We start from the raw sequence: 15,261 nt of genomic DNA on the forward strand, positions 1-15,261 counted from the left end.
TTTTTTTTTTTAATCTCTTATCTCTCTAGCTGCCCGGCTGTTTACTAGTCTGACTTGCGCTCTGCGTCTGTCTGCCCAGCTTTCTTGTGCTCTGCGTCTGCCTGCCCGGCTGTCTCGCGATCTGCGTCTGTCTACTAGGCTGACTCGCGCTCTGCGTCTGTCTTCCCGACTGTTTCGCGCTCTGTGTCTCTCTGCCCGGCTGTCTCGTGCTCTGTGTCTGTCTGCCTGGCTGTCTGGCGCTCTGCGTCTGTCTACTAGGCTGTCTGGCACTCTGCGTCTGTCTGCCCGCCTGTCTGGCGCTCTGCGTCTGCCCGCCTGTCTGGTGCTCTGCGTCTGTCTGCCCGTCTGTCTGCCCGCCTGTCAGACGCTCTGCGTCTGTCTGCCCGCCTGTCTGGCGCTGTGCGTCTGCCCGCCTGTCTGGCGCTGTGCGTCTGTCTGCCCGGCTGTCTGGCGCTGTGCGTCTGTCTCCCCGCCTGTCTGGCGCTGTGCGTCTGTCTGCCCGACTGTCTTGCGCTCTGCGTCTGTCTGCCCGGCTGTCTTGCGCTCTGCGTCTGTCTGCCCGGCTGTCTTGCGCTCTGCGTCTGTCTGCCCGGCTGTCTCGCGCTCTGCGTCTGTCTACTAGGCTGACTTGCGCTCTGCGTCTGTCTGCCCGGCTGTCTCGCACTCTGCGTCTGTCTACTAGGCTGACTTGCGCTCTGCGTCTGTCTGCCCGGCTGTCTCACGCTCTGCGTCTGTCTACTAGGCTGTCTCGCGCTCTGCGTCTGTCTACTAGGCTGTCTCGCGCTCTGCATCTGTCTACTAGGCTGTCTTGCGCTCTGCATCTGTCTACTAGGCTGTCTCGCGCTCTGCGTCTGTCTGGTGCTCTGCGTCTGTCTGCCCGCCTGTCTCGCGCTCTGCATCTGTCTACTAGGCTGTCTCGCGCTCTGCATCTGTCTACTAGGCTGTCTTGCGCTCTGCATCTGTCTACTAGGCTGTCTCGTGCTCTGCGTCTGTCTGCCCGCCTGTCTCGCGCTCTGCATCTGTCTACTAGGCTGTCTCGCGCTCTGCATCTGTCTACTAGGCTGTCTTGCGCTCTGCATCTGTCTACTAGGCTGTCTCGTGCTCTGCGTCTGTCTGCCCGCCTGTCTGGCGCTCTGCGTCTGTCTGCCCGCCTGTCTGGCGCTCTGCGTCTGTCTGCCCGCCTGTCTGGCGCTCTGCGTCTGTCTGCCCGCCTGTCTGGCGCTCTGCGTCTGTCTGCCCGCCTGTCTGGCGCTCTGCGTCTGTCTGCCCGCCTGTCTGGCGCTCTGCGTCTGTCTGGCGCTCTGCGTCTGTCTGCCCGGCTGTCTGGCGCTCTGCGTCTGTCTGCCCGGCTGTCTGGCGCTCTGCGTCTGTCTGCCCGGCTGTCTGGCGCTCTGCGTCTGTCTGCCCGGCTGTCTGGCGCTCTGCGTCTGTCTGCCCGGCTGTCTGGCGCTCTGCGTCTGTCTGCCCGGCTGTCTGGCGCTCTGCGTCTGTCTGCCCGGCTGTCTGGCGCTCTGCGTCTGTCTGCCCGGCTGTCTGGCGCTCTGCGTCTGTCTGCCCGGCTGTCTGGCGCTCTGCGTCTGTCTGCCCGGCTGTCTCGCGCTCTGCGTCTGTCTACTAGGCTGACTTGCGCTCTGCGTCTGTCTGCCCGGCTGTCTCGCACTCTGCGTCTGTCTACTAGGCTGACTTGCGCTCTGCGTCTGTCTGCCCGGCTGTCTCGCGCTCTGCGTCTGTCTACTAGGCTGTCTCGCGCTCTGCATCTGTCTACTAGGCTGTCTCGCGCTCTGCGTCTGTCTGCCCGCCTGTCTGGCGCTCTGCGTCTGTCTTCCCGGCTGTCTCGCGCTCTGCGTCTGTCTACTAGGCTGACTTGCGCTCTGCGTCTGTCATCCCGGCTCGCTCTCTCTCTCTCTCTCTCTCTCTCTCTCTCTCTCTCTCTCTCTCTCTCTCTCTCTCTCTCTCTCTCTCTCTCTCTCTCTCTCTCTCTCTCTCTCTCTCTCTCTCTCTCTCTCTCTCTCTCTCTCTCTCTCTCTCTCTCTCTCTCTCTCTCTCTCTCTCTCTCTCTCTCTCTCTCTCTCTCTCTCTCTCTCTCTCTCTCTCTCTCCTGTGGGCACTCAATTTGGATCTCTCCCTGTATCTCTCTTTGTTATAGACTTTTAATTCCATGATTTTTTACCTTTTTGGGGTCTCATTTTCCACAGTTCAGTCACTTGATTCTTGCCCGCCTACCATGTTGTAGTTGGTTATAAATGTGCACATATTGTGACCTTTATTGTCGTACACACTTCACATGACATCTACTGAAATGTGTGTGTGTATATATATATATAATATTTATTTATTTTTTATTGCAAGTTGTTTGGCGTTCCGGACCAGGGAAGGGTTAAATCCTTTTGTCTGGCTGTCTATGTCCCCCCTGGAGAGATTCCCCCACACTTCCTGTCTGCTGAATATCAGGTCTTTGCTGTGGGCTGAATTTCCTGTTTCTCCTCCTTTTGCCGGATCAGCAGGTCTGGTGTCAGTTCAGCGGCTCCTCCGGGGGATTTCAGACAAGGGGGTGGAAACAGGAAGTTTAGCTCACAGCAAAGCTCCTGGGAATCTCCGAGAGAGGAACCAAAGAGAAAATTACCCCCCAACGGGGTCACAGCGTTTAATAATCCTCATATTTTACATTTCAAAAGGAAGACTGAAAATATTCTTTCAGGTGCTGCTGCTGAAATCTCTGATATGTTAAAAAGTGAACTCCGGGACACTTACATTTTCCCTAAGGCTCCATTCACACCTGAGCGATCTGCAGCCACTCGTTTTTTCTTAGCTTTTTTTTACATTTTTTTTGTAGCATATTTCTAGAGGCACCATTCATTTTAAATGAGCCTCCCTCCACTCCAAAAATGCTCAAAAAGTAGCTCATGTACCAAATCTTGGCACAGATCCAGGAGCGTTTACATTCACCGCAATTGTAGCACAATTTGTTACTTAACAATCGTGAAAAAAAATTGCACCGTGTTTGGGGTGCCCTTAAGAAATAATGACATCACAAACACATTCCGTGTTCGGTTCTGGAAATGGTGGGGATTCCGCCCACGATCCAGAAAGCCTAGGTGCGAATGGAGCCTAATACTTCCTTTCCCCCACACTGCATGAAATAAATAAGAAAAAAAAATTCTTATATCATGAATCTGTTATTTTAACCATTCCGCTGCCAGAGCCATTTTTTTCTTTTCTTTATTTTTTTTTTTTTTTTGTTTACACACGTTTAAAAAAAATCATTTTAGGCCTGATGATTACATAAAACCCCCAAAACATTATACATTTTCTGAAATCGGACACCCTAGAGAATGATATAGTGGTAGTTCCAATTTTTTTATGTTACTTTATTTTACCACAATGGTCTAGGAAACACAAACTTTCTATTAAAAAAAACACACTAAAGTGAATTTTAGGGCAAACAAACAAAAATAAACTACCCAAATTTTTGGTAAACTATGGAGGTTATTTACGAAAGGCAAATCCACTTTGCACTACAAGTGCAAAGTGCACTTGAAATTGCACTGAAAGTGCAGTCGCTGTAAATTTGAGGGGAAGCTCTGCTTATTTTATTATCCAATCCTGTGCAAGCTAAAATGCTTTTTTGTTATTTTCCTTGCATATCCTCCTCGGATCTACAGCGACTTTACTTCCAAGTGCACTCTCAGTACAATATGAAGTGCACTTTGCACTTGTAGTGCAAAGTGGATTTGACTTTAGTGAATAACCCCCTATAAAAGACAAGGTTGCACCGAGTAAATAGATACCCAACATGTCAAACCTTAAAGTAGTTGTAACCCTTCGTGTTTTTTCACCTTTAATGTATCCTATGCATTAAAGGTAAAAAAAACACCTGGCAGTCATCAGCCCCCCCCCCGTTTTACCTGAGCCCCCCCCTTCATCTCTTTGCGGAGACACGCTGTCCCTCTCTCCACGGGGTCCCGGCTCTTGATTGGATAGACTGATAGCAACGCAGCCGTTGGCTCCTGCTGCTGTCAATCAAATCCAATGACCGGGGGGGGGCGAGTCCGGCATTCGTGTCTGTGGACGCAAATACTGGACTCAGGAGTGCGCCCGCAAGGTAACCCCCTCGGGAAAACGCTTCTCCCAGGGGGTTATCTGATGTGGGGAGGAGCCGCCGGGGGACCCCAGAAGAGGACGTTTAGAGCCACTCTGTGCAAAACGAGCTGCACAGTGGAGGTAAGTATGATATGTTTGTTTTTTATAGAAAAGACAAAAAAACGATCCTTTACAATCACTTTAAATTTGTATGCGACTGTGAAATGGCGACAGACTTCAGTATCCTATATTTTCCTTTGGCGACGCTTCAAGAGCCCCCTATAGTTATCAGTTTAGTGTTACAGAGGAGATATAGGGGGTTATTTACTAAAGGAAAATCCACTTTACACTGCAAGTGCACTTGGAAGTAAAATCGCTGTAGATCCGAGGGGGACATGCAAGGAAAATAAACAATAGCATTTTAGCTTGCACATGATTGGATGATAAAATCAGCAGAGCTTCCCCTCATTTCAGATCTACCCCTAAGATTTAGAGAGACTGCACTTCCAAGTGCACTTTCAGTGCAAAGTGGATTTGCCTTTCGTAAATAACCCCCCTTGTGATAAAATCATTGCTCTCACGACATGCGCGGTGATATGTAAAAATCAATTGGCAGTTTCACGTGTAGGTGCCCCAGACACCTGCGTTTATGTTTGTGCGTATTAGTAGGGGTGGGGGGCCTCCAAAAAAATTTGGAGGTGGCTTTTATGTGCTTGGGTGTTTTTATTGCTTACCTTATTTTTTTTCTTTTTTTTTTTTTTCTTTTTCATCACAATAAGTCCCCTACTTGATGATTTTTAGGTGACAGGTTCTCTTTAATGAGACATGCAGGGCCTAAAAGACCCCCAATATCTCCTCTGGGCTCCACTGAATGTATTGCAATGCAGATCGCATTGAAAAACATTACTTCCTGGCTAAGCTAGCCGGGGAAATCGACAGGCTGACCCGGGAGGGACATCATACACAACGCTTTCCGGGTCACAGCAAGAAGGGGAGGAGAGCGAATGTGTGTCTGCTCTTTTCCCTCCCCTCTACCCGCCAGCACCCGCCATGTTGGTCCCGGGCCAGCAGATGGGTAAACGGAGCCCAGAAAGCATGGCGGGCAGCAGGAGTCTGCCTGTCCATTTTTTACACATTCCTGGTGGCTGCCTTTCTTCTTTCAGTTCACTTATCAATCTTCAAGTCCCATGATGCATCAATGCCAGAGAGTGGGGCTGGGGTGTTCATAACAATCTATACAGGTAGGTGTGGAAGGGTGAGACAGATGGAGTCTCTCGCCTGTTAGTCTATTGTTGTCAATGGTGGGTAGGACAGACTTGGAATTTTTCTGGTCCTGTCAATCAGCTATTGTTATCTGTAGACCTAGGTAGGTGGGGGAGATCGGGGTACTCCCACCTATTATCTAGCTATTGTAGTCCTTGATGGGAACGACAGATTGGGATTCTCCCAGCCTGTCAATCCAGCTATTGTAGTCATTGGTAGGCAGGACAGACAGGTATTCTCCTGGGCCTGTCCCTCAGCTATTCTAGCCATTTCTAGTCATTGGTGGTGGGAAAGATTGGGGTACTTCCACCTGTCAACAAGCTATTGTAGTCATTGGTCAACAGGACAGACATCAGCTGTTGTAGCCATTGGTGGGTGGGATAACCTGGAGTTACCCAACCTATCGTTCAGCTTTTGTAGCCATTGGTGGGTGGGACAGTCTGGACTTTCTTGACCTATCAATCAGTGTTTGTAGCCATTGGTGGGTGGGACAACCTGGTCTTACCCATCCTATCAATCAGCTTTTGTAGCCAATGGTGGGCCGATTCTCACACTACTGCGAGCACCTTCCGCTCATATAGGAGAGCTACAAAGGGGGCCATTCTCTTACACAAGAAAACAACCTGATTGGCTGTCACGGGGAGGGGGAGGGCATAGCTGTCACTGGTCTTATAAAGGGGAATTCGGGATGAGGGAGCCCAGGAATGCCAGGATTAGAAGGTCTTTTCTCCAATGGCTGGTATTGAAAAACAGAATAAATTTATATGGCTTTATATTTCTGCCCGGAGTTCAGCATTAAATATTACAGAATATTGTGTGGATATGGTAGCAGCCAAAATACTTAATACAAACCTCATTCAGTGTTATTTAGGTCATCTGTGTTCTGATTTTCATTTTTTATTTCCTTTTGAAGGGCAGAGGATTGGTCTCCATCAGTATTAAATCTGCTATTGGATAAACTGCGTCTATACAGGCATACAGGTAAGCGTGTGTTTTTTTTTTTTGTCTTTTTAATAAAGCACTGATTGTTCAAAGCTGTAAAAATGATAAAGCTAGCCACCCATGTTTAAAGGTGATCTACATAATCTCCTGTAAAATTAGCAACATCTATGTAATGTGAGGGCCTTCTCCATTGGAAGTGCTTAGGAAGACTATCACCCTACATAACTGCCATTAAATCTAACGCTCACCACGTGTTACAATCGCCTTTAGATTTACCATCAACTCTGTAGTGTTAAGGCCAGTGTGGTTGGATACAAATTGATGGGCTGGTTAACTTAGGTGCTTAAAGCGTTTATTAACCCAAAAAAAACCAAACGGATCCTGTACCTTTTTTAACCACTTCAGCCCTGCGTCGCTTTAACTGACAATTGCGCGGTCATGCAATGCTGTACCCAAACTAAATTTGCGTCCTTTTTTCCCCACAAATAGAGCTTTCTTTTGGTTGTATTTGATCACCTCTGCGGTTTATTTTTTGTGCTATAAATAAAAAAAAAAAAAAACGACAATTTTGGGAAAAAAAAAAAAATTTTTTTTTACTTTTTGCTAAAATAAATATCCCCAAAATGTTTTTTTAAAACTAATTTCTTCATCAGTTTCGACCAATATATATTCTTCTACATGTTTTTGGTAAAAAAAATCGCAATAAGCGTATATTGATTGGTTTGGGCAAAAGTTTATAGCATCTACAAACTATGGGAAAGATTTATGGCATCTGAGCACCACAAACTGAAAATGCTATTTAATTCATTTTAAATATTCAAAGCAAACTCCCCGATCCATCCATGTCTCCATACTTTATTTTGTTAACCCTTTCATGCCTAAGCCCATTTCTGACATTTTTTGCTTACATCCATATTTTTTGCTAGAAAATTACTTAGAACCCCCAAATATATATATATATATATATATATATATATATATACCGTCTCCGTTCCAGTCTCAGCCTAGCCAGTGGAAGTGACGGATTGTGGATCCGGGTCTCCTGCTCCTTTAGGATAACAGCCGAGCGGATTTTAGCCGCAGTGGTTGTTATCACTAAAGAGCCAACGGCCCGCTCTAGAGAACGGCAGCTGCAGGCATCACACTGGTTTAACCCCTATCAAGCCGAGGCCGCATATGTGCGCACAATCAGCGCTAAGGTGGTTAAGCAATCACTTTGAAAAACACTCCTTCTGCTTTTTTATCTGCAGCCATCTTGAGTAAAGGCTGATGATCTGCCCTTAGCTCAGGCATGCAGGCAGAAGGGTGTGCTTAGCTGAGAAAACCCCCTCCTCCAGGTAAAAGAAAAAAAAAATGGCCAATGAAGACTCCTGGGATGACCTCATTTTGACCTAGGCCAGAAAGCAGGAAGATGCTGAGGAAATGCGAAAAAAAAGTTTAAAACAAGTAAATATAATGTGGTGTAGAATTTTTTTTTTTTTTTTTAAACTACTTGTTGAAGGGACTAAATTGGAGTCCCAAACTACTTGTCCCTCATAAAATTCTACTTGTCCTGGAAAAAAAAAACCATTTTAAATAAAACCTTATTTTACTGTAAATATGAGGTGCTTTTAGGAATGTCTAGGGCTTTTAAAAACAAAAGAGGCCCTATAGCGACTTAAACTTTTAATGGTTTTTAACATTTCGCCATTTATCTCCTACTCACCTCCCTGCCTGTCTCCAGCACCGCACCTAGGGACTAGCAGGGAGGGGCGAGACCTTGCAGTGTGATGAGCACTGATTCACTGCAAAGCTATAGAAAATGCAAAATTTCAGTAAAGAATATACTAAAGTGAATTTTAGGGCACAAAAAAACAATAAATGACCCAATTTTTGGGTAAAATATTAAAGCAGAGGTTGCACCGAGTAAATAGATACCCAACATGTCAAACCTTAAACTAGCTGTAAACATTCGTTTTGTTTTTTTTTTGTTTTTTTTTTTTAAATAACAAACATGCCTATACTTACCTGCTCTGTGCAGTGGTTGCAGAGCAGCCCGCTGATCCTCCTCTTCTGGGGTCACCTGCCAGAGCTCCAGGCCCCTCCTCTTAATCAGGTTCCCCCATGGAAAGCCGTTTTCCATTGGGGCACCCGTGCTGTGTCCATTGACACAGACAGTGGGACTCGGCCCCCCCCCCCCCTCCTGTTTCACAGCTTTTGATTGACAGCAACGGGAGCCAATGGCTCCTGCTGCTATCAATCTGTCCAATGAGGATAGTGACAGCAGCTGGAGCCACTGCGCTCATGCACATTGCTGGATCGGATTGGGCTTAGGTAAGAAAAAGTGTTGTTAAGCCACTATCTCATCTTTATATCATCCCCTCTGTCACATAAAAACCTGTGTCCTAGTGCCTGTGCATTAACCACTTCAGCCCTGGAAGATTTTGCTGCTCATTGACCAGGCCATTTTTTTTATTCATGCTTTAAGGGCACAGGATCCTTTTTTTTCTCTTTTTTGAGTTAAACGCTTTAAGATTTAACAACCATTTTAAATTTGCGTGCGCCCGTGAAATGGGGACAGACTTCAGTACCCTATACTTTCTATAGGGGATGCTTTAAAAGCCCCCTATAGATCATCAGTTTTGGTCTATGGAGGAGGTCTGGTGCTAAAATGATCGCTCTCATTCTGGCGTGTGCGGTGATATATCACTTGTGTATGAAAATCAAAGTTTTCATGCGTTAGGCACCCCTACGTTTATATATGCGTATATGTGGGGGTGGGGGCCTCAAATCTTAATTTTTTTTTTTTTTTGGGGGGGACAAGACGTCCCCTGTGTGATTGTTTTTGGTGACAGGTTCTCTTAATAAGACATCCAGGGTTTAAAAGACCCTGAATGTCTCCCCTGTTCTCCACTGAATGTAATGCAATGAAGATCGCATTGCATTACACTGTTTCCTGGGTATGCTGGCGGGGGAAACTGTCATCGGGGACTCGGAAGTGACCTCATACACGCTCCTTCTGGGTCAGCAACAAGGAGGGGAGGAGAGTGGACACTCCCTCCCCTCTACCCGGCGGCACCCACTATGCCAGTCCCGGGCCCACAGATGGGCAAGTGGAGCCCCAGATACATAGTGGGGGCACTTTACCAGGGTTATCGTGCAGCAGCGCAGCCGCCCACATTTTTCCATCTGACAAGTAAACCCTGCTGCTTGCCTGTAGCAGGGTTAAATGTTAAAAAAAAAAACAAAAAAAAGAAAAACTACCTGCCTGGTGCCCAGAACTGTGTGTCCTGGCGTTGGGCAATAGGAATTGTGAATTCCTGTACCTTCCTGTGCATTTACTAATGCTAGCAGCATAAGGGCTCATGCACACTGCAGCACAAAGAAGCGGCACCTACAGGCTTTTGCGCTCTTATTTTTTCTGCCTGGAAACTCCCCTCCATGTTAGCCAATGTGTCCATTCACACTATGGCTTTTTCAGGCGTTTTCAGTCATATACTACTACAGGCAGAAAGCACCCCACCCCCAACCAAACTCAGGTTTTTGAGAGGAGCTAGTGCCCCAAAGAGCTCAAAGAAGCTCAAACGCGCAAAAAGCTCAAAAGAGCTTGAATAAGCTCAATAAAAACATGTACAGGAGCACAAAAAAGTACAAGCTGAAATAAAAGCTCAAATGCCTGTAAAAGCAGGTTTATTTATTTATTTATTTTTTTGAGCTGACGTGTGCATGAGCCTTGAAGTGATTGTAAAGGTTTGCGTTGTGTTTTTTTTTTTTGAATAACGAACATGTCATAATTACTTCCACTGTGCAATTCGTTTTGCACAGAGTGACCCTGAACACAAATCTGAACCCCTGAACCCAGACTTCTGGGGTCCCTCAGCGGCTCTCGCGGCTCCTCCTCTTATCAGATAACCCCCTAGGAGAAGCGCTCTCTTGGGGGGGTTACCTTGCGGACGCTCTCCCGAGTCAAGCATTTGCGTCCATAGACACGAATATCGGACTCGGCCACGCCCCCGGCACCCATGTCATTGGATTTGATTGACAGCAGCGGGAGCCAATAGCTGAGCTGCTATCAATATATCCAATCAAGAGCCAAGAACCCTGGGCAAAGATGCATAAGATGCATTAAGGTGAAAAAACACGAGGGTTTACAACCCCTTTTAAGGATTAAAAATAGTTCATGTTGATTGAGAGAGTTTAGTTCTACTGTAAGAGACGCTATATCCAGATTAGAGGTCACACCTTCCTTGTACATGTGAATGAAATAGTAAATACAAAGAAACAATACGTTGTTACTTTGTATTCACTCAATAACATTAGATCCAAAACTATCCGAAATTGTAATTTTACACAACCCTGGCTGCATTTTGACAGCCACGCCTGCTATGTAATACAAAACAATTCCGGCTGTCGTTTTGACAGCCAGTAATTAATGGTAATTGCAGAGGGCAGAGGGAGCGGGGCTGGATAACTTTGTTATAGTGAGCACATTTCTGTCTAATATTTGAGAGTGGACTTGGGCTCAAAGTTGGGGACGGGGGGTGGGGGGGGGGGTCACTAATAAATTGAAAGTAATCTCAGAGGGACCACTGAAGTGGCTTTTCTGGACAAGAGAGGTCATAGTAGGTAGGCAGACCTTTTTAATGTCAGATTTTCCAAATTGGGTACAGGCAGTGCATGCAGAGATCATGTTTATAGAAATATCTTTCATTTTTGGGCAGCACAGTGGTGTAGTAGATAGCACTTTCGCCTAGCAGTAAGAAGGGTTGCTGGTTCGAATCCCAACCAAGACACTACCTGCCTGGAGTTTGCATGTTCTCCCTGTGCCTGCGTGGGTTTCCTCCGGGTACTCCGGTTTCCTCCCACACTCCAAAGACATGCTGGTAGGTTAATTCGATCCTGTCAAAATTGTCACTGTCCAATGTATATGTAAAAGCGATGCGTAAATTGACGGCGCTATATAAGTACCTGAAATAAATAAATAAATTTTGTAGGTCTTGAATCTTCATGCATTTGGTTAGTCTTAGGCCATAGATGGGTTGAGATCTCGCCAATATGGATGAGTGGGTAAAGGTTTGCTTGTCAAAAAGAGGGGAGACACCTGGGAAAGGGAGAGGCTGCCCACCCCAAAATCATAAAAATAGGAATATACCCCCAGAAACTAAAGGGGCTTTGGAGGCAGCAGATAACAATGGAGATGTTGTATGGTATAAAAAGTAGCTTTATTAATGCATGAAACATCGGAGTAAAAACATGAACTGTGTACATCAAGCTATAAAAAGGGCACAAAAGTATATATACATAAGTAATGTGTTGAAAAAGCGCTTGGATATTTCTGACGCGTTTCGACCACATCGGGTCTTCCTCAGAGGAAATGCATGCGCTGTAGGAAAATTTTGTATACATGAAACAATAATACCAATAAGGTTGTCAATATTTGTAAATAATGAGCACAGTTTTATATATGATAAAACTTTTTGAGCATAATTACCCAAGGGTATGCGTATAGCTGTATCTTCTGAGTTTGCGATTTTAGAAGTCGCCTCTACCATCAGATTTAAACACCAAGGCCCCACGGTCAGCCACCACCCCAAAGGGGGGGGGGAGCTTGAGCAGCAGCTGTGCGACTTACGATGGCTTACACTTAGGAAGAACCCCCACACCTGGTAAGGGGCATGTGGATCAGCAGCACCCGCGATCTAAACACCAAGCAGCGACATAAGTAGAAGCATGTAGAGGTTTTTTAGAAAATTTATATCGATCAATAATGAAAGTATCAAGATATTTATAAAATTTCTCTGCAGGCTGGTGGGCCTAAATTATATCAGAGTAAAGATCTTTATATATGAAATATCTTTCATTTTTGGGCAGCACAGTGGGTGTAGTAGATAGCACTTTCGCCTAGCAGTAAGAAGGGTTGCTGGTTCGAATCCCAACCAAGACACTACCTGCCTGGAGTTTGCATGTTCTCCCTGTGCCTGCGTGGGTTTCCTCCGGGTACTCCGGTTTCCTCCCACACTCCAAAGACAATGCTGGTAGGTTAATTGGATCCTGTCAAAATTGTCAATGTACAATGTATATGTAAAAGCGATGCGTAAATTGACGGCGCTATATAAGTACCTGAAATAAATAAAAAAAATTTGTAGGTCTTGAATCTTCATGCATTTGGTTAGTCTTAGGCCATAGATGGGTTGAGATCTCGCCAATATAGATGAGTGGGTAAAGGTTTGCTTGTCATGGGGATCAGTTGTTTTTGCACCACGACCACCAACACCCCTCCTTCACTTTTCTTTGTGGGAAAGGGAAGCATCAGGCCTTCTAAATGTGTTAATTACGTGGGCAAATTTCCCTGCGGGATCCTTATCGCCCCCTGGTGGGTGAGAAATGACCAGATCATTGTGAGTGAAGCATAGCACCAAACATTGGTTACTGTTAGACCCCTTTCACACTGAGGTGTTTTTCAGGCGTTTTAGTGTTAGAAAAAGCCTCTAAATAGCGCCTGAAAACCGCATCCCATTCATTTCAGTGTGTTTTTTCACACTGGGGGCGGTACGCTTGCGGGAGGTCAGGAAAAGTCCTGCAAACAGCATCTTTGGGGTGGTTTGGGAGCGCTGTATTTAGCACTCCCAAAACGCCCCTGCCCATTGGAATGAATGGGCAGCGCTTCGAAAGAGCCTGAAAAGCACTTCGGAAGCGCCTCAACACGGGAGTCTTTAACCCCTTCTTTGGGGTTAAAAGCTCCCCGCTAGCAGCTGAAAAGCGTTGCTTAAATGCCGCTAAAACGTGCGGCGCTTTAGCGCCAACGCGGCTGTAGCCCCAGTGTGAAAGGGGTCTTAGGTTGTTTGCTGCCCCTATGATTGTCGTTTGCTTTCACAGCTACAAACAACATCAAGATGCTTACAGACGTTGAAGTGGAATTGAACCTAAAAAAAATACAGACACAGATAGGATTTTCATGAGAGAAAAGACCCTATTGGCCTCTTCTGTCATAACTGCTTCTCCCTGTCTGTTGATGATAAAGTAGTTCTAAAGTCCAAAGGTTTTTTTTTTTTTTTTTTACCATAATGCATTTTCTGCATTAAGGCAAAAAACGACCCCCCCCCGCTAATTCTCCTACACACCCCCCAACCCTAAACACTTACCTGATGTCTGTCCCGGCTCCGGGTCTGTCCTGGCTCCAGCTCTTTTAACTTCTGGTCTCACTGGAGATGCTGCGGGTGGCAGGAGCCATATAACTGCAATTGCAGAGTGAACATTCTATTTGCCTTGAGTAATTCATCCCCAAAGGTCACTACAGAGACTCAGGGGGTTGATTTACTAAACCGTGCCTACAGCCACTGACGACCAGCGAGGGCTTGTTCTCAGGCTCCTTTAATAGTTAGGAATATACCTGCCATATTCAAGCAGCAACAGGGAGCAATACACATACTATGTGTGGCTTATTCTATTGGAAGCCAACACTATCTGTTTTTAATGTAATATTGTCAATTTTCTAAATCTATGTTTAATTAATTATTTTTCTAATAATATTTTGTATTCCTTTTCTGGTACCTATAAAGTCTGCTCCAATGTTCCCCTTTTTTCATTAGCAATTTCATATGGATGTGGTACCCCCTTGGCCCTTTCTTTATATAGTTAGGAATATGTAAATACTTGCATGTCCACAAAATACCTGAAACCTGGCCACAGATTTTCTTTATTGTATCAGTGTTCTAGAGACATTAGAAAACAACAGCTAGCATAGAGGAAGCTGCAGAGTGTGTGTGGTAAAGATGAAAATCATTTTTAACCACTTCCCACCCACACTGTGTTCAATACACAACCTCACATCCGTTCTCTAGTTCTAGAAGAGCATCCCTGTATGTTCTCCCATGTGCATGTTTCCAGGTGCTCCCCTGGAGTGTGCATCAGGAAATCTCTGCGACCGTTGTGTTCCTTGGACACAGAGCTTTACAGATGGGGGTAAAGGACCAATCACAGCGGCCCATTACCCTGTTAACGCATGCCTGACGAAGGGGTCCTGCATGACTCTGAAATGTTGCACTCACCTTGTGTTGTGGTCATGCAATAAATAATGCGTTTGGACGCTACTTTGTGTCCATCCATGGTGTGCCGGCAAATATCCACTTTGTGACTTGAACCAGCTGCAGCACCCAAATTTTGAGAGCTTATCCAGGAACGTGTGTGATGGGAATATGAAGTATTATTCGTTGAGTTCCTTGGACACAGTGCATCACAGATAGGGGTAAAAGGCCAATCACAGCGGCCCTTTACCCTGTTAATGCTGTGTTCATTCACAAGCGATTACAGATGTAAACAACACTCCTTCCCTCACACAGAGACAGTGTGTGAGGGGAGCATTGAGTACAGTATTTTACAGTGCCCTGATGATCCGTGTAGTCCCATCAGGGCAGCCACATCAGTGCAGCTTGATCAGCGCAGATCGGTGTAGCCTCATCAGCGCAAATCGGTGCAGCCTGATCAGGGCAGCCTCATCAGCGCAGATCAGGGCAGCCTCATCAGCGCAGATCAGGGCAGCCTCATCAGCGCAGATCAGGGCAGCCTCATCAGCGCAGATCAGGGCAGCCTCATCAGCGCAGATCAGGGCAGCCTCATCAGCGCAGATCAGGGCAGCCACATCAGTGTAGCCTCATAAGCGCATATCGGTGTAGCCTCATAAGAGCAGATCGGTGCAGCCTGATCAGGGCAGCCTCATCAGCACAACCTCATCAGCGCCCAATTAGTGTGCAGCCTCATCAGCGCCCAATTAGTGCGCAGCCTCATCAGCGCCCAATTAGTGTGCAGCCTCATCAGCGCCCAATTAGTGTGCAGCCTCATCAGCGCCCAATTAGTGTGCAGCCTCATCAGCGCCCAATTAGTGTGCAGCCTCATCAGCGCCCAATTAGTGTGCAGCCTCATCAGCGCCCAATTAGTGTGCAGCCTCATCAGCGCCCAATTAGTGTGCAGCCTCATCAGCGCCCAATTAGTGTGCAGCTT

The 15,261-nt window shown here is 46.3% G+C and overlaps 1 protein-coding gene across 2 annotated transcripts in view; it reads left to right on the forward strand.

Moving 5' to 3' along the window:
• The window catches only part of LOC141126801 (uncharacterized), a 35,967-nt gene that overhangs the window by 15,009 nt on the left and 5,697 nt on the right, over positions 1-15,261 (forward strand). For both annotated transcript variants that reach the window (XM_073612792.1, XM_073612793.1), the window contains exon 2: positions 6,257-6,324. The gene's annotated coding sequence lies outside the window, so the exon portion shown is untranslated. The remainder of the gene's footprint in view (positions 1-6,256; positions 6,325-15,261) is intronic.

This window comes from Aquarana catesbeiana, linkage group LG02, assembly GCF_042186555.1.
Source record: "Aquarana catesbeiana isolate 2022-GZ linkage group LG02, ASM4218655v1, whole genome shotgun sequence".
NCBI classification, from domain to species: domain Eukaryota; kingdom Metazoa; phylum Chordata; class Amphibia; order Anura; family Ranidae; genus Aquarana; species Aquarana catesbeiana.